At 41.7% G+C, this 23,866-nt stretch overlaps 1 long non-coding RNA gene across 1 annotated transcript; it reads right to left on the minus strand.

The window, feature by feature from the left end:
• LOC108542688 (uncharacterized) lies at window positions 1-23,081 on the minus strand. The gene is made up of 2 exons (XR_001889345.1): window positions 20,308-23,081; window positions 1-798 (listed from the first exon to the last, which is right to left on the minus strand). It is a non-coding gene; the product is annotated as an uncharacterized LOC108542688 (long non-coding RNA).
• Window positions 23,082-23,866: the final 785 nt, after the last annotated feature.

Raw genomic sequence — 23,866 nt, forward strand, 5'->3', positions numbered from 1 at the left:
TTTTTAGTAGAGACGGGATTGCACCACATTGGCCAGCGTGGTCTCAAACTCCTGACTTCAAGTGATCCGCTCGCCTCGGCCTCCCAAAGTGCTGGGATTACAGGCAAGAGCCACTGCACCCAGCAGGTTAAAGCCCTTCTAAGGACCTCAGGTTAAGAGCCCCTGCTCATTGAGTTTACTAGGTGGCCTTAGGGTTGATTTTACCATCGAAACCTTCTTCTTCCTATGCTACAAGGTTCTTTTACATGTTAAAATGTTAGACCCTTGGAAGGTAAACAACACAGACCATTAACAGTCAGTAACAACCATTAACAAACAGTCCAAGGATAATAACTATGATTCAGAACAACCTGCATAGAGTTGTTTGGCCACAAAATGATGAACAAGTGACATGTGGCTCTTGTAATTTGAGTTAGAGCAAGTTATTTTTCCCATCTGAGAAATTTCCCTATTTATATAATAAAAAGTTTCGACAGATTTCTAAGGGTCCTTTCACTAATGGATCTGTTAAATTAACCACAAGTGCTTCTCCCATTTTCAACTGTAATACAATTTAAAGCCAAGTCAACAAATGAAATATTTTTTCCATGAGCACAGCACTTTTCCCATCCTCCATCTGTGAGTCCCAGTGTTCTAAAGACCGGCTTTGGTTCTTATTCACCCAAGGAGTTTGTTAGAATAGTATGCAAAGGAGCCTGGCAGAATAATAAATGGATCCCATTACCCTTTAGTGACTGTTCTTTTATTTATTCCAGGAAGACTCCAATCTCAATTCAATCTTCTAGTTCAGCAATCTCCCTAGGAGCGTTTGGGAATGAATGTGTTAAGATGTATATGTAAACCTATTAAAAAGCAAAGCAAAGAATTTTAAGATGAAATGCCAGAATATGTTGGAATATTCTCACTAGAAAAATAAAATTTAGATTTTGCTATTTAAAACATGGAAGTACCTTTGTGCTAGATTCGTCTCAAGAGAAAAATTAGTGAATGAATAACTGTAGCTGAAATATAGTACTTTTATTGTCAAAATCATGGAGTAGGATCCCAGTCTGTATGCCCACCCTGAGATTTATTCATAGCTGGCAATGATGGAGGAAGAGTGTGGACTCAACAGGAGGTCTTTTAATATGGAAGAAAATAAGAGTATCCTGGTAGAGGAACATTCATCCTAGGAACTGTGCACTCCTTTCTACAGCTTTGGCCAGACAGCAATGTGTTCACATCAGTAGGGTGGGTCTAAGGGCCGCTCATGTTATCAGACAGCCCCTAGGTCCTGCACACAGGGCTCAGGCCTGATTTGTGGTAAGGCAGATGCTGTAAAAGAGCAATACAAGTCAAAAGAATAAGACAAGTTAAGGGCAAGGTGTCTGAAACCTTGAAGCCAAAGGCCTAGGCAACAGTTGGACATGATGTGTTTGTGACCAGTCTCTGTAGCTTTGATGCAGGCACTGGTGGTATTAGCAGCTGTTGTGAAAGCTTGGGTCGAAGACATGCTGCTTCAGAAATCAAGAGTGATTGAGGAACAAGCTGAAGGCAACAATTCCAAGAGGACAGGTTCTAGAACATACAAGATGTACCTGCTTCTCAGTATTCTCAGAACGATTTGGAAAACTTGGAAGGGTACTTGAGAAAGTCTGGAGTTTTCCCCTGGTAAAGCAGACAAAGCTGCTTTACTTTTCATATTCCGTGGCATTTTATGCAGAGAGCCACCCTGTTTTCCCTCAAAATGGTACAGCCTGGAGAGTTGAAGTGCCAGTAAGGGAAGCCAAGTAGAGCTTAGCACAACAGTGGTCGGAAGATAATTAGAACATGGAAATCTTTGTTTGCGTTCTAGCATTTCAGGCCCACTGTCCAAATTGACATTAAATATTCAAACTGAGACCAGCTGCTAGATTTCTAAATCTCCCTCCTCTCTGGATTCGCTACTTCTAAACAGATGCTATAGTTTGTACAGATGCCTTTTTACAGAAACACCTGGTGACTGTCAAGGTGTTGAAATGAGATTGCAGACACACATCCATGTAAATGATACTTTATACCCTTGGGCTTGAAATGAGGGAAGGGTGGGTAGGTCAGTTTGCTGGTTAATTAACACTCTCCAAGTCATGGTTATCATCGTTATGTAGTCTGTAATTTGAGAATCTGTACTTTATACAACTCAACAACAAAAAACAAACAAACAAACAAAACAGCTGAAAAATAGGCAAAGAACAGAATGGACATTTCTCCAGAGAAGACATACAAATGGTCAATAAGCACAAGAAAAGATGTTCAGCATCACTAATCATTAGGTAAACACAAAACAAAACCACAATGAGATTATGCCTCACAGCAGATGAATAGATCAGCAGCATACAGTATGTACATACAATGGAATATTGTTCAGCCATAAAAAGGAATGGAAGTCTGACATGTGTTGCAATGTGGAAGAACCTTGAAAACATTATGCTAAGTGAAATACACCAGACCCAAAAGGACAAATCTTAAATAATTCTACTTACTTTGAGGTACTTAGAGGAGTCAAATTCATAGAGACAGAAAGGATGTTGCCGAATGGTGGTTGCCAGAAGCTGAAGGGAAGGAAATGGAAACCTAGTGTATAATGGGGACAGAGTTTCAGTTTGGGAAAATGGAAAAGTTCTGCAGATAAATGGTGGTGATGGTTGAACAACAGTGGATGTGAATATACTTAATGCCACTGAACTGCATAATTAAAAATGGTTAAAATAGTAAATTTTATGTTATGTATATACCAAAATGTTTAAAATGTACTTCTCTTCCTTTTGACATGTCTTTGAACAATGATCATGCATGTTGGTTGAGTCTTTGACTTTTGCTGGCCCTACGCCATTTGTTGAGATGGATGCCCTGTCACCAAGATGTAGCTTAAATCACACTGATGAATAAGGTTTACACTTCGAAGGCTCTCATTTGCAGATGTGACTAAGTGGATTCACATGATCCTGTGCAACCTAGGCTACCACCAAGTGGCAGAGAACAGGAAGAGACAAAGAAAAATTAGACAACAATGTCAAAATGTTAAGCCCCTGCTGTCTTGAGTGGCTGGAGGCACCATTAGAGGCTTGGAGCCGACTCCAAGGGCCAGGTATTTTGTCAACAAACTTCTTATCCTGTTCAGTTCTCTCTCATAGATGCTGGCTTCATATATGCAGCACATGTGGTTTACAAGAAAGAGAAGCAACAGCAAAAACTCCTCACATCACTCCATATGTTTATGAAGCCCTTGTTTAGAGAGGCTCGAAAGGGAAGGAAGTCTATAATATGTCTTCCTTGAAAATTCTTTCCAGGCCTCCTCCAACCTTAGCACTATATAGAGATGCCAAGCGTGTAACCAAAACACCTCCTGTTTTCAATACATAAGCTTATGTTTCTGGAGGTGAAGCAAAGCTTTTATGGGTAGTAAATTCTAAAATGTCTCACCTTTTTATAAAAGGAATATTCAATGGCATAGTCGATATTGTCCACACTTCTATGGAATACGAAAAATTTTATCTGGTTCTTTTCCAATATCCACTGCTTTCCTATTGGAGACATACCTAAGTGACACCACCAGACCATTTTCTTTTAGATTCTATCCTCTTTACAGTGGCCAAGTTGGAAATCAAAAGATCTTTCAATAATAATAATGTATCATATTTCCTGTCATGTAGAAACAACATGCCATATTTCCTATCATATTGAAAAATTCAGGTACCATAGCAAAGTCAGTGAGGAACTATTTTATCAGTCTGAACCATAAAGTTCTTCCTCCCCGTAGGTAACTCTACTGTTTAAGTCAACATACCTCACCATCAGATGTCTGTGGCTGCCTAATCCTTTACCCAATGCCCTCTCCCATTACAATGTCTAACAATTGAAAAACAGGCAGAAGAGTTATGTAGTATAAGTTTTCCAACATGAGTAATTGTGGATTGATGAGGACAACTGGTCAAAATGCTGCATTTGATTCCCTGTTCCATGATTTGAAGGGATAGTGAACAACATCCCACCATACTGTGTCAGACACAAAAGTGAACATAGAAACTCATCTCCTTGGTCTACTACAAGCCAAAAGACAGGCTGTGAAACTTGCAGGCCCACAGAGGCAGAAGAGAGGAGAAAGGAGGGGAGGGAAAGGGAAGAGAGGTAAGAGGTGGAGGGGAAGAAAGGAAGCATGTGTGAGCAATGACCTTTGGTATAGTCAACCCAACAATTATTACTTTGGGATAATAGTCTATTTTTAAAACACAATTTCACTGAGTCAAGCAGCAGGCTCTGAGGTGTAGACCCATTTGGCTATGTATTATTTCCTACTGTGGCGGCCAATATTGGTTGGGTGACCCAAATGTTATTTCCAGCCCTAAATGTCTTACCTGCATTTTCAAAATTGCTCTAAAAGCTAAAATTTGATCCCCCAGCCTGCCATGCAACTAGGGGTGGCCTTGTGACAGCACACCTCCAGACAGTGAGATATAGAAAATAGTCCCTGGGGAGAGTGTCTGTGGTACGCAGAATAATGACTCGCAATGTTGTTCACATTCTAATCCCTAGAACATGTGAATATGTTACCTTCCTTGGCAAAAGGGACTTTGCAGCTGGAATTAAGGTAAGGATATTTCAACGGTGAGTGATACGGTTTGGATGTTTTGTTTCCTTCAAATCTTATCTTGAAATGCAACCTCTAATGTTGGAGGTGGGGCCCAGTAGGAGGTGTCTGGGTCATGGGAATGGATCCCTCATGAATGGCTTGGTGCTGTCCTTACAGTAATGAGTGAGTTTTCTATGAGTTCACATGGGATCTGGTTGTTTAAAAGAGTGTGGCACCTCCTCCCTTTCTCTCTTGCTCCCTCTGTCACCATGTGACACAGTAGCACCCCCTTTGCCTTCTGCCATGATTGGAAACTTCCTGAGGCCTCACCAGAAGCCAAGTAGATGCTGGTGCCATACTTGTACATCCTGCAGAACCATGAGCCAAATAAACCTCTTTTCTTTATAAATTAACCAGCCTCTGGGAATCCTTTTTAGCAATGCAAATGGACTAATACAGGGGGAGTCTCCTGGATTATCCAGGTGGGTCCAATGTAATCACAATGCTCTTCATGTGGAAAAGGGAGGCAGAAGAGTCAGAGGAAGAGAAGTGGCAACAAAAGCAGAGTCAGAGTGCTGTGATGTGAGAAAGACTCAACCATCCATTGATGGCTTTCAAGACAAAAAAGTCCCACAAGCCAACAAATGAGGGTGGCTTCTAGAGCTGGGAAAGGCAAGGAACTAGATTCTCCCCTAAGGCCTCCAGAAGCAGGCCAGCCCTCCTAACAAAGGACCTCCTGTATCCAGAACAAATGTGTTAACAATAAGTTAACAAATGTGTATTGCTTTTAGCCACTGTTGTTTTGTGTTAAGTTTTATGATAATTCATTACAGCAGCAATAGGAAATGAATACAATGTCTTTCACCAAATAAACACACTTCACCCTTTTCCTTCTCCCTTGTTGCTCAGTTGCATGCAGACATGGAGTGGATGGAAGCCACCTCGCAATCTTGAAGCCATTTGAACGAGGATGAAGCCTTTGTGCTTGGGACATCAGAGCAGAAAAAAAAGAGTCTTGGTTCCTGATGAGCCACCAGCCCTCAGATGCTCATCCCTGAACTTCCTGCTACACAAAACAAAGGAAATGTGTTGTGTTTAAGTCACTATAGTAGGATTTTATGTAGTGGTGTGTCAGAGCTGACTCTCATCAACTTGTGAAAGGTAATTGTTAAATTTTTCAGAACTTTATAGTCAATTGTTAAACACAGACATTATTAAAAATTAAGTTGTGGAATCTTACAATTAAATTATATTTAAAATGAAGGTTGTAAATACTCAAAACTCATTGCTTCCTAAATGTTTCACAAAATGTACTATTATCTATAACTGTGCTCTAGTCTGTTATCTCTGCTCTTGGGTTTATGTGCATCTATTGTGTATGAATGGTGGAGATATCATATGTCTTCATTGCTATATACCATATACTAGATACTATGTATCTTCCCAACTCTGTATTCAGTGACACCACATTGATAGCTTGAAATCAGCCTTGGTGGGAGTATTTACTTTACAGAAATCAGTGAACGCTACAAATCAGAACTTTATTTTTCCCCCAGAGAGTCCATTATTAAACATTTACTGGCCTACCACTGGCTTATTGTTTCTGCAGCCAACTACATTCCTAAATGATGCATCCATAATGGTTTTTAAAGTCTTACTAAATGTGCTTCTTGTAGTAACATAGCCACAATTTGTTAATGCAAATAATATTTATACAAAGTTGGATTTTCCTAGTTTCTCTTTTAAATAAACATTTAGGTACCAGGCACAGGGCAAGGCATCCTCTTTCTTATTCTGCCTCACATAATCCTTGATATTTTCCTGAAAGGTAAATATTATAACCACATTTCACAGATGAGAAAACCAGTACTCAGTCATCCAGGGGTATGCTAATAATCTGTGGCCAGTTAGGGGCGAAGAGAGGATTTGAACTTGCTTTTGCCTGATTCAGAAATCTGTGCTCATTCTCTAGGGGAAAGAAAAATATGTGTTTTGAACACGGTAGGGGCTAAACAAATGTTTGTTGAGTCATTTAAACAAAAGATAACTCTTCCAGAGTGTTGAGGAACCCAAAATGCTCAGCTCATGTGCAAGGCGGGGTCCTCACCATATGTGCAAAAGACATTGGCACCAGGCTGCTTTTCCTGAACATCAAAGAGATCCCTGAAACGCTTATGGTTAGAAGATTGAGTTTCATAAAAGTATTAAATTTATGTTTTTTGAACAGCATCACTGGGGGAGGCACCGTGGTTACAGCTCTCTCATCTTGAAAGAGACAGAGAGTAATTTCCTCCTTTGCTGGTTGTCAGCCTGGCTCCCAATCATTCCCCCCAGAGTTGGCGGAATTTCAATGACTCTAAAATTAATCTGTTGGTCAGAGACTCTGTCCAGTGCTTGAAATTCTGGGAGCTTTGCTGTGGTCTCAAAGTCAGTGACTGGGATGAGAGGTCGAGAGGTCAAAGGTGAAGTAGCAATTCTCTGTCCATTTGGGAAATCTCTGACAATCCTGCAGACATGTTTCTCCCCTGGTTTTATGATGAGAAACCCACCAAATTATTCTGAACAAGAGTGTTGAGTAACTAACATAGAATTGCTAGGCACACTCATAGGATTTTAAAATGAATTTATTCAACATTTATTTGAATTCCTAAGGAAGACAGACACGTAAACAGATACACATGATGTGTGTAGTTACAAAGAGATGTACAGGCTACTAGAATCACCCAGAACCTGGAGCTGACTAAGCCCAGGGAGGTGAGAAAGGAGAGATCAGGAAAAACTTTCTGCAGAAGATGCCAGAGGTTGGGCTTATAGAAAAAAAAAAAATGGAGCTGGATGGTGAGAAAGTAGAAAAGGTGATTATAGAAAAAGAGGAAATGCATCTAATAAGGAATAAACTGGTCAAACTACAAGTAGTTCAGTGTCACAACCCGTCAAGTGTAAGACACAGAAGGCAGAAAGATGGCTAGAGGAGTAAGCCAGGTGAGAACCTGGACATCATACTAGGATAACTGGACTTTATCCCACATGCAATGGGAAGCCACTGGAAATTTTAATTAGGGAGTGGCATAGCCATGTTAGTGTTTAGGAATCATCCTAGAGGCCTTGAGATCCATTAAGAGGTCATTGCAAAACAATAAGCAATGGATGCAGACAAAGGGCATAGCTGTGGTGGGAGGGGAGAGGGCTGGCATAGAGATTCAGGAATATTTGTTGACTGAATCATGAAGACATAGGGATTGAGGTTAGAGCTAGCCCAGAATAACTCCTGCGTTTCTGGAATGGGCAACTAGCTGGATGGTGGTGCTATTAATTAAGCACAGGTGAAGGAGCTGATCTGTGTGGGAGAGGAGTTATAGGATGAGTTCAGTGTAAGTTGTGTGTATGGCATTCAATTGGAGACGTCCAACTGCAAATAGATGTATGAGTTTTCATGGAGGATTCTTCTTGATTTGTCTTTGAATGCAATCTAGAAAAAAACATTGGTACACAAAAGGCTCTTGACAAATATTTGTAAAATGGAAGGATGGAAGCCTGATTATAGGAGAAGGATGAGGTAGGAGAAGGGTTAGAGTTAGAAATAGAGGTATTTAGAGTTAGCAACTCACTGAGTTGCTGGTTAATTGTATGTATCAACTTGAGAAGGATAAAGACACCTAGATAGCTGGTAGACATTATGGGGGTGTGTCTGTGAGAATGCTTCCAGAGAGAGCAGCATTTAAGTAAGTAAACTGAGTAAAGAACATCTGCCCTTGCCAATGTGGGTGGGTATCACACAATCCACTGAGGGCCCAGATAGAACACAGAGGCAGAGAAGAGTGAATTTACTCTCTCTCCTTGAGCTGGGTCATCCATCTTCTCCTGCCCTTGGAGATACTGGTTCTCAGGACTTTGGACTCCAGGACTTATATCAGCCACCTCCCAGTTTCTCAAGCCTTAGACCAAATTACACCACTGACTTTCCTGATTCTCCTACTTGAAGACAGTAGTACCTTGGTATGTCTCAGCCTCCATTATCATATGAGCCAGTTCCCATAATAAATCTCCTAGATTATCTGTCATCTATCTATCTGTCTAATTGGCTCTGTATCTCTGGAGACTCCTCAGACACTGAGAGTAGTTGAAACTGAGAATGAATAAAACTCCAGAGAAAGAGAGAACATCTTTTGGATGAGAAGTAAACCAAGAATGGGATCCTTGGGAGAAACAATATGTAAGTAAAGGCAGACATGTGCAAGGAGATAGAGACTGAAGACACAGAGCCATTGGAAAGGAACAGAAGCCAAGGATGCAGGGATATCATAAGATGAAGAAGTCAAGTCTTAGGATATAGCCTGAGAAAGGTCAGTATAAGCCCTCTGGGGGGCATTTGCAAGGGCAGTTCCCATTGACTGAAGGGGACAGGAGCCGGGAGACCCTGAGATGCAACCCAGGGGTGAGTGGGGGGGGCGGTTCTGGGGGTAAGAGGGAGACCCAAGGCCAAGCGGGTAATGTTTTAAGACAGGAAAACCTCACACCTGACTGTAAGTGTTTAAGAGTTGAAAATACAGGAAAGAAAAAGGGTTAAATACTCTATAAGACCTCATACAGGCAGGAGACTGGCAACACACGTGGAGGTAATGGCCTGAGACAGAATGAGTGATGCAGCTTTGCCTGAGACTGAGCAAATACAGGCTGGGCATGAAGACTCATTTGAGTGTAGAGGATGGAAGCTGCATCATTTACCATATCTAAAAAGTTGAGGAAACCTTCTATCTCCAAAAATAGGAGAAAAGTTGTATAATTATGACATATTTACTCAAAGAAACATTTTAACTCATTAAAAATAATAATTATGAAACTATTTGGCCATATTTAAAAAGGCATTATAAACTGATATGAAGTGAAAAGGACGGAAGATTATAAATACAAGTTCTAGAATAAAAATATTAATAGCAACTGTGAGGTATAACCGTGAAGGTATAGTGGTTTTGTGGGTGCTTCTAGTGCATTTTTATTTTCTACAATTTTCTTAAATTTATTCTGAAAATTCTAAAAACCAGTTACAATTGGACTGACTCGATAGTCAAATTGTCCATCTGTAATAGTCTCATTCTTTTACATGAATTTATCCAAGAATCAGAGCTTCAGGCAGCACTTCCCTCTAAAGATTTCTCTGGAAATCTTTCTCCCATTCTTCAAGTTAACACATGATGAAATCTCTTTCGCCTCGTAAGTTTCTCCTCACCTTTTCCTTCACAGTCCTTCCCCTGGAGAACGTGAAGGCTGCCCTGGCATGAATACAAGCTTTTAGTCAGTGCGTCCAGAGACCTGTGGCCAACCCACAGGAAACCTGTTCTCACCACAGGGCAGGTGGCCCAGGTGCCAGTCAGCCCTGAAGTTAGCCTATGTTCCATTTGACACTTTGTTTAATAAATGGCTTTTATTTTATTTTTTTTTTGAGATGAAGTCTTGCTCTGTCACCCAGGCAACACTCCAGGCTGGAGTGCTCATCACAACCTCCACCTCCTGGGTTCAAGTGTTTCTCCTGCCTCAGCCTCCCAAGTAGCTGGGATTACAGGTGCATGTCGCCATGCCTGGCTAATTTTTAAATTTTTAGTAGAGACAGGGTTTCACCATGTTGGCCAGGCTGGTCTTGAACTACCGGCCTCAGGTGATCTGCCTGCCCCCACCTCCCAAAGTGCTGGGATTACAGGCGTGAGCCACTGCACCTAGCCTAAATGGCTTTTATTATTATAAAAGTGTCTAGCACATGGAAGAAGTAAAAAAAAAAAAAAAAAAAAAAAAAAAAAAAAAAAAATTTTAAAAAAAAAAAAAGAGTAATACTATGTCTTTTTACAAAAGCAGTACAATTACAATCAGGAACATAGATTTAGTCTCCAGAGTTAGCAGGCATTACAAGGTTGTTCTCAAGTTGTCTTCTATTTTAGAGTCAGAACACTGACTAACACTGACTAAACTAAACTGACTATGACAGCTTGTGGAAGTGTTAGAGACCTTAACAGCCAGCAGTGAGAATAAAACCCTATAGTGTCAGACTATAAAGGCTATGACAAATTGGAGAGAGGAAGCATATGATAGAGACTTATGCAGGGAAATCTCCCTAGAGCAGGTCAAATATTTGAGTTTGGCTGCAAAGAAGAGCACTGTGACACTTTTTATCAATGGCACTCATCATCTTTTGAATATCTTTCCTACTCTATGGTAATTTCCTACATTACGAGTCCCATCTCTTCAAGTTCTAAGCCAGAAAGCTTCTCTTCCCAGGCTTCCTTGCAGTTAGGAGGTCAGCACATGACCTCAGCTCTGTCCATCAGACATATTCCTTCTATCCGGAGGGAACGATGTGAGTAAGGAGGTACCATGCAGAATCAACTTCAGGGTGAGAATAGCAGCATGTGGCAGAGGCAGTTCAGCAGAGGGGCAGAGATCTTGGAAATAGTGCCCCGCATTCATGTGTGGTGCCAATTGTGGTATCTGGGCCTCACTACCATCAGATTGCAGCTGTGAACCATGGAGGGGTGTGACGTGAGTGTTCCTGCTTGCATTATCCCTGAGCACGGCTCTCTGGCCCTCCCAAAGACTCTGAAGGCAACCAATTAATGCCTTCTCTGTTTAAAACACAGTGGATTCTGTTGTTTGCAACTGAGATGCCAACTGATGCAAAAAGAGAGTGCTTCCACTGGAGCACAGCTCACACTTCACTGTGTTGTGTTTTGGGATAATATTTAGAAAATGAACTGGGTTTTATTCTCATACTCTTATTTACATGTGTGCCTTCCTTCTTCATATTTCATCAAAAGTAGCATCAGGCAGTGTCCATTATTTCAGGGAAGTCATATGGAAAAAAAAGGCCAAAAAAGTGTCTTTTTAGGTTTTCAGTGTTAAGATCCTAGGTTGTGAAAGAAATTGGTAAGATTCAGCACAGATAACAGACTGAGGAGAAAGCAAAATGGGCAAAAGGAACTACACAGAAGTACATACCTGCATGATAAAGATACTCCAATTTAAGAAATTGTAGTGAGTCAGAAGGAAAGTGAGGAGTGCAGAGAAGTGCAGTGTCTCTGAAAAAGGCTCTGGGTTTGATTCTTGGAATGAGTCCCAAAGACACTTTGCTGGATCTGAAAGAAAGGGAGATTTATTCCTCTTCACCTGGATCAGAACCCAGGGTAGCAGCAAGGTCTGAATATAGACATAGTTGTGGAGATGTCTCAGCAATCAGACCGAGACAACTCACTGATTTTTTCAAGTCCGACTGCCTTGGTAGCATCAGGATGATACACATGTGTCCAAGAGTGGCCCAGGGGTAGAGGACAGAACTGCTGGCTTGAAGGAAGCTTACTCAGGCCAATGAGACCTCTCCAAGGCAACCTGTTCAGACCAGTGACTGAGGATGAAACAGCATAATGGGGGTGTCTCTGTGGATGCTGGTGAAGATGGATGCCTGTGAAGACCAAATGGACCTGCCTGTTTATAAAGCTTCCAGAACTTGTTCGTGACCCTGGGAAAATAAATGAGACAGACCACACAGGTACAAGAAGGGCTTCAGACAAAAATTAAGTTTATTGTAGAAAAATAAGAGAATATTTCCTTCATTCCTTAGTTTGTGAGTTTGTGCACTGAATATTACATGGTAATTTGGGTGGGAAGGTAGAAGTGGAGTTAGCTGGCAAGTGTGGAGGCAGATGGCCAGACAAAACTTATGTTTCATTCCTAATCAAATGCCCTCATTTTACAAACCAGTAAATGGAGGGCCTGAGAGACGAAGCAAATTGTTCATAATCATATAGCAAACTAGAATTTGGGTCTTCTAACTTTCAGGCCCACACTGTCTCCCAAAATAGTTTGTTGAAGTTTTTCCAAAAGCAATAGAATGGGAGTGCCATGCCCTAGGTTGTAATGAACCAAAACACTGGTTCATTGAGCCATTTCCCCAAAGTGCAATTGCTTGGTGTCTCAGCCTTAAGGAAAAAGTCTTTCTGGGAAATCAAAGCTAACAGTCTCTACACTTCATCCTTTAGTTACGTTTGAAGACAGGTAACCAGTGCATCGCAATGGTTGCCCTGAGGAATTTTCATTTCTAGAGTATACTTGCATAAGGTTTGGTTCAAACAAGTGATGGCCTGGGCCTATGAATATCAACTAATTCTTTCAGCTCTGTGGCCACTTAAGAATACAGGGTTTATTCTTAAGGCAGGACTGTTTGTGAGAATCCCTGCTAATGAGTCTATCTTGAACTCTTGATCCAAGTGACACAGGACCATTTAATAATCTAAATTATTGTGTTGCTTAGGACTATTTTAGTTGCAGTGATGGAAACCTGCCCTGAACTAGCTTAGGTAAGCCTATAAGCTTTTCACATGGATGCTGGGTCTCACAGAACTTAAGCATAGATATATGTTTGAACTCCAGGACACAGTGGAACCAGGGATTTGAATGCCATCAAAAGCTCTATCTCCATCATTCATTTCTAAGCCACTGTGTTATTCTTAAGTTCTGTAATCCTAGAGATGGATTCAGCCCTGAGCTGACCACCTTGGCTAGAAAGGGTAAGTCACACTGGAGTACTCCTGCTTTTGCTTCCATTTAAGGATGAGGTAGGGGCAGAGAGGACCACTGTAGGCACCAAGTGCTAATTTTACTATTTATTAAGTACAGGGCTCTGTGCTAGGTTCTGGGAGAGAAGAGAAGCAAGAGAACCAAAACATTGAAGAACCAGATTCTTCCCTCAAAGTGTCTCCCACTTTAAAAGGGAAAATGACATAGTATGGCCTGACAAGTGCCACCACTACGATGGATAGAAGCACGAAAACCAATCTTACACAGGGCTTGGATTCTGAAGTTAGCAAGCCAGGCAAAAAGAGTCCTACAGCCAACTATGTATGCCCAAAATACTTGAATCACACCCAACACAAGATATTCATGGCATGAGTGACAAGCAGGGACCAAAATTGACTCAGACAACTGAGTTCCACATCTCCCACCTCTCATTCCAGGTTATATTGTTCACTGAATAGACTGGAAGTCAAAATCATCCACACTACTTATAGCAGTCTCTCTCCTCACTCTCTTTTACTATGTGCATGGAGTTAAATCCACAGGAGTTAAAAATATATGAGATGTGACTCATTAACTTGGCAAAGCCATGCAGCATTGAGCTTGGGAAGTAGGATCCAAGGCCAGGGGTGCGTAACTTTTCAGTCCACAATTCCAGCCTTTACCCCAGGCAGTATTCCAAAGTTACCATATCCCCCATTATCTAAGTCATTAAAGCTGGAGGTTCTCTTGGGCTCTTCCTTGGGAATCCCTGACCCCCACCCCAGGAGTAGTACAGAGCTCAGCTCAGGTGGGTCCACATGAATTGGGCTGGGATAGTCTGGGCTGAGCTGAATTGAGAGGTCATCCGGACAAGCACAGAGGGATATTGACTCCAGGGCAGCTGGTGGGATGCCATTCATTTTCCTAGGTTGTATATGCTATGAAGAGCTTATCAAGGGGATGTTTACAAATGGGGGACCTTGCTGTTTTTAACAGATTAACTGTAACATATTGGTTCAGTGACCTGACAGCCCATTTACATGAAGTGTTAGTTTACACTTGACTCTTTCCCTGCACAGTAGGCAGATAGAGAGGCCACCGGGTTGACAGGGAGGAGGCTGGCCAAGCCCAGAGCTTCCATTAAGCAGTTAAGCATGGGCTCTTTGGAGTCTGGCATAGCCTTGAATACAGCCAGACCTCACACTTCACTCTTTCCTAAATAGTGATAGAAAACCTTCCACCCAACCTTGCCTATGACCCTTTCTGAACAATTCATGCCAAGGTTCCTGCCTAACAACCCAGAGGAACATTACTGTTGTTGCTTTGATCATGTATTCAGGTCACAATCATGTCAGACAAGCCAAAGAGACTCCAGGGCAGGCCCATTATATTTTCTGATCTGGACTAAAACAATCAGCCCTCCAGGAAGCTTTAGTTTGTTAGCTTTGCTTTCCCAGGAAGACTTTTTCCTTAAGGCTGAAACACCAAGCAATTTCACTTTGGGGAAGTGTCTCAACTTCAGTGCTTTGGCTCTTTGCAACCTAGAGCATAGCGCTCCCTTTCTATAACTTTTGGAAGAACCTCAGTAAACTATTTTGGGAGGCAGTGTGGGCCTCAAAGTTAGAAGACCCAAATTCTAACTGACATCCATTGTGCCCTAATCTGTGTCAGCTGCTCTCATTTCCTTGATCTCATTTAATCTCAACATTACTCTAAAAAGTAGGTATTACTCTCTTGATTGTGTGGATAAGAAAATGGAGGCTCAAAGAGATGAAATTTACCAAAATGATGCAATGTACAGGTAGCAGAACTGGAATTCAGACTTGGATCAGTCAGATTTGAACACGTGTTCTTTTCACAGTACCACATGGCCTAATCCAGATATCCTAAATTTTCTAGGAGGAGATGTTTGTTGTTTCCAGAACCCTTGTGGTGATTGGGCTGGCAGTGAACTCCAGCTCAATTTTTAATCGTCAGTGAGCATAAAAATCAATTAGGGATCTTGTGGAAAGTGCAAACTCCCAGAGATTTAGAGACTGTGGATTTGTAGTTTAGCCCAGGGATCTGTATTTTCAACAATGAGCAGCTTCACTGATTCTAGTGCTGGTTGACTGGAAAGCATTTCACACCTTTAGGGGGTATCATTCACTCCAGGACTGCAGGGTCTCAGTGGGAGGGGTTATCCATTTCTATCCCATTGCTTCTTTCAGATTCTTTTGGATGTTCACCCAGTAGTCATGGTCCTCTTTCTAGAACTGCAATCTGGTTCATGTGCTTCAGTGAAGGCTTAAACGCTCTTTCTCTCAGAAGGTGAAACTTGGATGGTCTAAACCAATGGTTCTCAATCTTAGATGCACAACAGAGCTCCCTGAAGTGTACACATGTTCACACACACACACACACACGTGTGTAGAAGACCCCACATACACCCAATTAAATCAACCTCTAAGGGCAGAACCTAGACGTCTGTAATTATTTTAAAAGGTGTCCAATTTGTTCTCAGCTAGAGTTGAGAATCACTGGCCCTGCCTCTTTCCCTTACCACTGGTCTGGGATAAACATTTGATAAAATTCTGGCCCAAAAAACTGATGAGAGGTCTTCTGGGAGGTGGTGCTTTGGGGAAATTCATTTCCTGTCTTTGAAAGAGATGTGAGGATAGAATGAGCCATCTTTCCTCTTTCTGACTTTGCATTTTGTGATGTAAATGTGTGATGCCTGGAGTTATTGCAGCCGTCTTGGGATCATGAAGGAGCCAACCTAATAGCCACAGGCTAAGGATGGCAGCAAAGAAAGAAATGGGAACTTGGTGGCAACTTGGGGCAAGTTAATTAAACTACTCTGCAATCACCTTACCCTGAGCATATGTTTTATGAGAAGTGATTTATATATATATACACACATATACATATACACACATATATACATATATATATATATATATATATTTTTTTTTTTGAGACAGAGTCTCACTCTGTCACCCAGCTGGAGTGTAGTGGCACAATCTTGGCTCACTGCAACTTCCATCTCCCAAGTTCAAGCAATTCTCCTGCCTCAGCCTCCCAAGTAGCTGGGATTACAGGTGTGCACCACTATGCCCCCTAATTTTTGTATTTTTAGTAGAGATGGGGGTTTCACCATGTTGAACAGGCTGGTCTCGAACTCCTGACCTCAAATGATCCACCAGCCTCAGCCTCCCAAAGTGCTGGGATTACAGGCGTGAGCCACTGTGCCCAGCCAATTAATATTCTTAAGACATGTTAAGCTGGATATTATTATTTGCAGCCAAAATAATCTCAACAGATACAGCTACTAATGAATTTCACCTGCTTACTGCCTGCACTATTTCTAAGAGCAGCATAAGTACATCAGCAGCTGAGGCCCACAGAACAAGATGACCTAGACTCAGTCTTGATGGCCAAAAAACTTTAAGTTCAGTGAGCCCTGGGCACTGCCATTAACCAGTGCCTTGAGAATTATTCCAATAATAACTGTGACATTTATTATGCATTCACTTCATGCCAGGTATTGTACAATGCAAAGTGCTATAAGTAAGTCATCTCATTCCATCCTTAAAATTACCCAGGGAGATATGTATTATTATTCACATTTTACACATTAGGAAACTGAGAACCAGAAAAGCTAAGGAATTTGGCCAAGGTCGTATAGCGCATGAGTGGCAGAGACAGGATGCCAACCCCAATCTGTCAGACTCTCAAGATATTTCTTGTGGTGATCATGTCGTTTCATTTCCCTATGACTTATGAAGCTCTGTGTGTTCACACATTCACTGAAGTGCTTAACTATGCGAATAAAAAGCATTCATCATTGTAATCCTTACTGGAGATAACAGAAATATTAGCAAAGGCAGAAGTGAAAACAGTTCAAGTGAGGCCTACTTTTTTACAGGCCAAAGAATGATTTACTTTATCACAGCAAAGAATTTTATTTGACAAATGCATACTTTATCATCTCTGGTCTGCTGAAAATGTAAGTTTACATTTTCCTAGCCATAAAATTAAAATAATTTTGGCTCCAAAAAGTGAAAAGAAATCTCATTCTAAGTACAGGTCTTTCTCTGGAAATTCGAATGCTAAATATGGAGCCTGAAAAAATGCCATTTCTGTCAGGCAGGACAGACTCGAGTCAGTAAGGTCAGGGTTCAAAATCTGGTTCTGGCTCTTGCTGACCGTGTGACCTCGGACATGACATTTCACTCCTCCAAGTCTCAGCTTCCTGATCTGTAAGATGAGAATGACAACTCTCACTTCAGGCCTGGATGGGGATTAAATCAGACACTCTGTATAAGTTGCCTGGCAAACCAGGAGTGCTATCAAGGTTGGCTGTTCTTAAAATATATACAAAGGGTCCAGCATGGAACCTGGTGCGTAGCAGCTACTTGATAAATCTTTCAGCCCTTCCCTCTATCTTCCCTTTTCTGTTCCTCATCTTCAACTGTCTTCAGGGGTGGGCCTCCAAAGACAGAAGCAAAACCAAACAGGATGAGGTCCTTCTGTACTTGGTTGTGAAAGGAGTAATGAGACAGCGTCCACATCTTGGTTTGCTCCGCATTCTGGCAGCTTACTACAGCATCATTCCTACACCCTGACCCTACATAGGGAAGCTAGCCAGTCTGCTAGTGGGTCACCTGCCAATTGGAAGACAAATTTGAGAAAAAGTCAGAGGATCAGAGTAAGGGACAGAAGAAGGGGTAGAGTGGAGTGAGAAGAAATAGTTAAGTTGGCTCAAGAGACAAGCGTCTCTGGGAAGCTGGAGAGAGATAATCTTCCACACCCAGGTTAGAGCAGATTTCCACAAGGGAGGGAATATTTCAATGGAATCTGGATTGCTAGTGAGAGAAACAAAAGACAGGGCCTCAGCAAAGGATTTCCTATCCATAACCAAAGGGGAGCCACGAGTTCTCAATTAGGATTGGTTAGTCAAAACTGTACTCCAAGTCCCATTGAAAAAAGCAGACAGAAAAGACCAGCAGTTCACATACTTGTTTAGAACTGTTGTGTTTTGAGTTCCTTCCCCCTATAATTAGAACTTCTCCTCAGCCCCATGAAGTTGTTAGGGCAGCCACCATGGTTATCATCCCCATTTTATAGATTTGCAAACTGAAGCTCACTGCTGGCAATATGTTCTTGGTCAAATAATGGGAAGGTAGATATAAAGATGAGTTTGTCCAGTGGTTCTTAAAAGAACCCAGAGCCCTGTATCTGGTGAGGATTCCAGGTGATTCTGATGATCAACCAGTTTTGGGGACCATTGATATCACTCAACAAACTCACTGCAGAAAGAAACAGCCTGACAGAGGTGGAGGAATCTGCCCAAGGTCACTCAAATGAGTGGCTGAGACAAGTTTAATCCTTCAGCTTACTGTCTCCATGACAGAGCTCTTGCCAGCTCACTCCATAGGCTGTTTAGTTACTCATGACAACCTACAATATAGGTTGTATTCATTCAATAAACTTTTACTGGGGACATCTTTGGTGCCAGGTGCCAGGTGCCAGATTCTTGGCCTTAGAAAGTTCATGGTCTAAAAGAAAATGGGACAAGTAGCCTCATGGCTGCAGGATGGCATAGTGGTACTACCAGAGAAGGAGGTATGATATACAAGCGAGGGGGTGTAAGAGGGGTAACTTCTGACCAGCAGGCTTCAGAGGAAGGGAGAAAAACATCAGGAAAACAAAGGCTCCTTATATGGAAGGTCGGTTACCTTTGTTTTAATAAGCCACTAGTGTGCTGTGACTTTATACAACTCAAGTTAGAATAAACGATTTTGAATGAAAGGTTTCTAAGGATATTTACTGGGTGTAAAAGAAACAATCTGACATTACTAAAATATGTTCAGACCAAAATAGAGGCACCAGGAAGACGTCCCTCTAGGCATGGATCTTCACTACCATGCAGAGATCATATCTGCCTCTGCTCACGATTATTGACAAAAGTCAGTTCTCATCAGTGCCGTGTAGGAGACCGGACAGGTCAGCGCACCCACTAAAGTTAACATGCAGAATTTACTGTTTCTACTGTTGCCAAGGTCACAGGGAAGTGGACACTTTCATGTGCAATTAGCAATATAAGTTAGGACAACATTTCTGAAGGACAGTTTGGCAAAATTTATGAAGATATAAGATACTTTCAAAATACTCTTTGAACCAGCCATTCTACTTCTAGGAATTTATCCTGAGGGTAATTATATAAAAGAAAATATAGAAAGATATACATAGGGTGTTCAACAAAACATAGTTTCTAATAATAGTAAAAACTTGGGGAAAAGGGAAACGTCCATATATAGAAGAATAATGAACTAAATTATCATAAAACTATATACTTGAAAACCATTAAGTCAATAATAATGATGGATATGTATACTTAGGGATGTGGAAAAATGCTTGTATCACTCAGTGAAAAAAGCAAATTTCAAATTAGTTATTTAACATAATGCAACTCATGTGTAAGTATATAGCTTCTAGATATGTGTATTTGTATCTAGAGAGAAACCTGGAAGATGGCTTTTTTTTTTTTTGAGACCGAGTCGCTCTGTTGCCCAGGCTGGAGTGCAGTGGCTGGATCTCAGCTCACGGCAAGCTCCGCCTCCCGGGTTCACGCCATTCTTCTGCCTCAGCCTCCCGAGTAGCTGGGACTACAGGCACCTGCCACCTCGCCCGGCTAGTGTTTTGTATTTTTTTAGTAGAGACGGGGTTTCACCGTGTTAGCCAGGATGGTCTCGATCTCCTGACCTCGTGATCTGCCCGTCTCGGCCTCCCAAAGTGCTGGGATTACAGGCTTGAGCCACCGCGCCCGGCCGGAAGATGGCTTTTAACCAAAACGTCAATAATGTTGAGCAGGAGAGGGGGTGATTCTAATTTATTTTTCTGTGTATTATTTTACAATATTTATATAATCAGAACAAATAATAGGATTACTTTCATTGGAGACTAAAATTTTTTTGTTGTTTATTTTATTCTTGAGCATAAAGTTTTCATTTTAGGATACTAAAATTTTTGAAGAGATTAGTCCTAAGCAATAGGAAACTCCAACCTGATTTAATGAGATTGAAAATTTTCATTCTTTATGGGCTCCTTTTCTAAATATATACTTGTGCAATTGATTTACATATTCAGTCATGAAAACAGTTTGTTTGTTCACTTGGAACTATGTAATAAGCACCTACTCTGAACCTGGCAGAGGGACACTGAGGCATGAGGCGTATAACGTGATGGGTAAGAAGTCAGGCAGACCTGGATTTGCATCCCTGTCCTGTCACTCACCAGTTCGCAACCTCAGATGGGCTATTAAACTGCTCTGAACCTCATTTTCCTCATCTGTCAGAGATAATACAAATAGTATTAGTGATCTATTGCTATGAAGCAAATTACTCAAAGACTTAGGGGCTTACAACAACACTGATCATTTATTATCTCATAGTTTCTTTGGATCAGAAATCTGGGGGCAGTTCAGCTAGATGTTTCTAGCTCTGGGTCTTCGGCGAGGCTGCAGTCACATGAAGGCCTAACCGGGGCTGGAAGATCTGCTTCCAAGCTGGCTGTTAACAAAGGACTGGCAAGTCAGTGGTGGCTGTTGGTGGGAGGTCTTCTCTCCATAGCCATCTCCACATTGCTGCTTGAGTGTCCTCACAGCACGGTGTCTGGCTTCCCCCAGAAGGGGCAATTCAAGGGACCAAGGAGGAAGTTGACAATGCCTTTTATGACCTCGCCTCAAAAATCACACACCGCATCTGTAAGTATTCTACAGATGGCAGGTTAGCTCTGATTTAATGTGAGAGGGGATTCACAAAGATGAATACCAGGAGGCAAGCATCATTGGAACCATCTTGAAGGCTGACTACCACTCATGTGAAATGAGAAAATGCTTACAAAGAGCTCAGTGCACCTGTAGTGCACCCATAATAGATAAGCCATAGTGATGAGAAAGAGTGCATATAACTGAATTCAACAAATAGGTCCCAGATCCCTGCTCTTGTCCAAAGTCCTGTTTTCTTCAGAGGAGGAAACTGAGCCCAGAGAGGTTAAGTGGTTTGACTAGTCATACATGGAGTTGGTTTTTGAGCTAGGAAAAAAAGCAGGTTTTCTACCTTGCCCTATCCAAGGTCTTTCTTCCCCTAGAGAAAATCTCCGCAAAGATGCAGATGAGGAACCACTTGCTAGAACAAAGCGCTCACCAGAGTTGAAGATGAACAGATGTTTTAGAAAGAAGGGTAGCGAAGCTGTTAAGAGGATTCTGAATTTCAGGCTGAGGAATTTGTCTTCCTTTGATGGGAAAGGCAATAGGGAGCCATTGAGGGGTTTTTGAATGCAAAAGTGACCTAAACACAACTATGTATTCAGCAGATTGTGGACGTCTCTAAAGAGAAAGGCCGTTGGAGAAGTCCAGGCATCTGGGGACACAAGCAGCAGTAGTGGGAAAGGAGAAGGGACTCGAGAGTCACAGTATCTAGGAATCATATCCCTGTGCAACCTGTGGATTCCAGATTAATTAAGGATTAAGGGACCAAGTCAAGAGGTTTAGGTGAGGGCAGCTAAAGAGCTGGTGTACAGGCTGTGCCAGTGATCTCTGCCCAGTCTATGGCCCTGAGTCAGCCTCAATCTACCATGTGGGAGGCCTAAGAACATTCAATATGACTTGGAAGACGGGCTTTAAAACAAATAGTCTGCCTTTCCTCTTGTTTCCAGCTCTCCAGCATGAAAAACTGATGCTACAAAGGGCTAGGCAAAATGGAATGTATGTGGTTCTGAGCTCAGCCCAAAGGGCCCTCCTCTACTGACAGTCTCACTTCCCAGGAGAGAGGATGCCACGATGTGAAGGTTGTCACACTCAAGGTTTTCTCTCCAAGCCTCACCTCCTCTATTAAATCTGTCCCCCCACTCCTCTTTAGGTAGAACTGACCTGCTGTCTGCCCTGAATACACATACCACAGATGAATTCTCTCCTGACACCTCGAGTGCCACGATGCTCTGCTAACTCACCTGCTTCCTCCTCCAGCCCCAAACCTCCCTGAGGGTAGATGCTGTGCCTCCCATGTTCCTAGGGTCTTCCTAGCCTGAACACTATGATTTTGCTGTCTGATAATATTAGACAAATACTTTTCTCTCCTAATTTCATCAGTTTTACATTCAGAAACAGGTTTACAGTCACAAGGGTTGTAACCTGGGCTCCAGAGGGCTGAATCCAATCCATCCATAGGGCTATGAATCCAGTCCATCCATAGGGTCCTACAAACCATAGGACCCTGCCAACCATAGGGCCACCAGTGTTGTAGATTTATCACCCATTTCCAGGACAGTAAAGTGCCTTGTTTTTAAAAAGAAATAGTAAGACGATTTTCTAAAAGAAGGAAATAAAATAAGAAAGAAACACATTTTTTTCTAACTGGCACAAAAGCTCTGTATAGGCTAGTCATGGCCCTATCCATATATAGTTTTTAGCTGGTCAATATAACTTTAAAAAGTGAATCAAAATGACTTTAGGCAGGGACATGGTCTCCAGTTTGTCAATCCTCACCACTCCCTATGCTCTGATACTCTTAACCTCTGTTATATTTATTTACCACCTAGCCCCAGAAGGCTTATACATTTGCAACCCTGCAACATGATATGAAACCTCATAAAGCAATCCCTTCCACCTTTGGGAAGCAAATGTTTTCAAGGTTCTTTATTAAGCTGAATGGAAATCTTCCCATAGCCTCTGTCTACCCCTCTTATTTCTGGGGTACTCTAGGTCCTATAGTACAAACATAATCTTTTTCTAAAGCACACTCTCTTACTTATTTGAAGACTATCAGCAGAGTCTGTGTGAGGCTTTCTCTTTTCCATATTAAACATACTGTCTTCCTTCAACTATTTCCTGACATTGAATCCCTTCACTATAATCCGAATGTGACTTATTATCCCCTTTTTAAAGAGGGGCATCCATACAGGCATGGTCTAATCCCTTGCAATTCAAAGTGTAATCCAAAAGCCAGTAGCATTTGCATCACTTGGGAGCCTGTTACAAATGCACAACCTCAGACCCACCCCACACCTACTGAATCAAGATCCACAGGTGATTCACATGCACACACCTAATTAATGCAGGCTAAGATTATGCTAGCTTGTGAGAGCAACTGTGTTACACTGTCATCCCTGTTTCCTGTTATTTGAAATTCCTGTTTTTTTCCCACACTTACTGCTAAGTTACATCTTGTATTAGTTTGATTGCAGCATGTGACAATCAGATTACATTTTAATGAGTTACCCACATGCTTAGACTATGAATTTGTGGGCAAAACACAGATCATATTCATCTCTATTTTGGGTACCAAGCAAAGGCCCTAGTACACAATAGGTGCCAATATAAGAAGTAACAAAAAAATAAAATAACACTGGTCTAAATGATTTAAAAAAATAATAATAACTCTCTGCTGAACAGTTCAAGGCATGGCTGGATCCAGGGCTCAAAGATGGTGACAGGGACTTGGATCATCGCCGCTTTCCACCTCTGCTTTCTTGGCATCAGCACCATCCTTGCTCCAGCTCTCCCTTGTGGCCTCAAGATGGCTGCCAGTGTCACTCAGAGCCACAGCCTTTCTCATTCTAGTCCAGCTGGCAAAGAGTCTTCTGAAAACTTATGGGGGTAAATATTTCTTTATTCTTTCCTTTTTCAGACACCTTAGCAAATGTCTCCTCCAATTTCATTAGCGATGATGGAGTTATCAGTTCATTTCAGAGCCGACT

Source organism: Rhinopithecus bieti, unplaced genomic scaffold (genome assembly GCF_001698545.2).
Source record: "Rhinopithecus bieti isolate Rb0 unplaced genomic scaffold, ASM169854v2 scaffold_21626, whole genome shotgun sequence".
NCBI classification, from domain to species: Eukaryota; Metazoa; Chordata; class Mammalia; order Primates; family Cercopithecidae; genus Rhinopithecus; species Rhinopithecus bieti.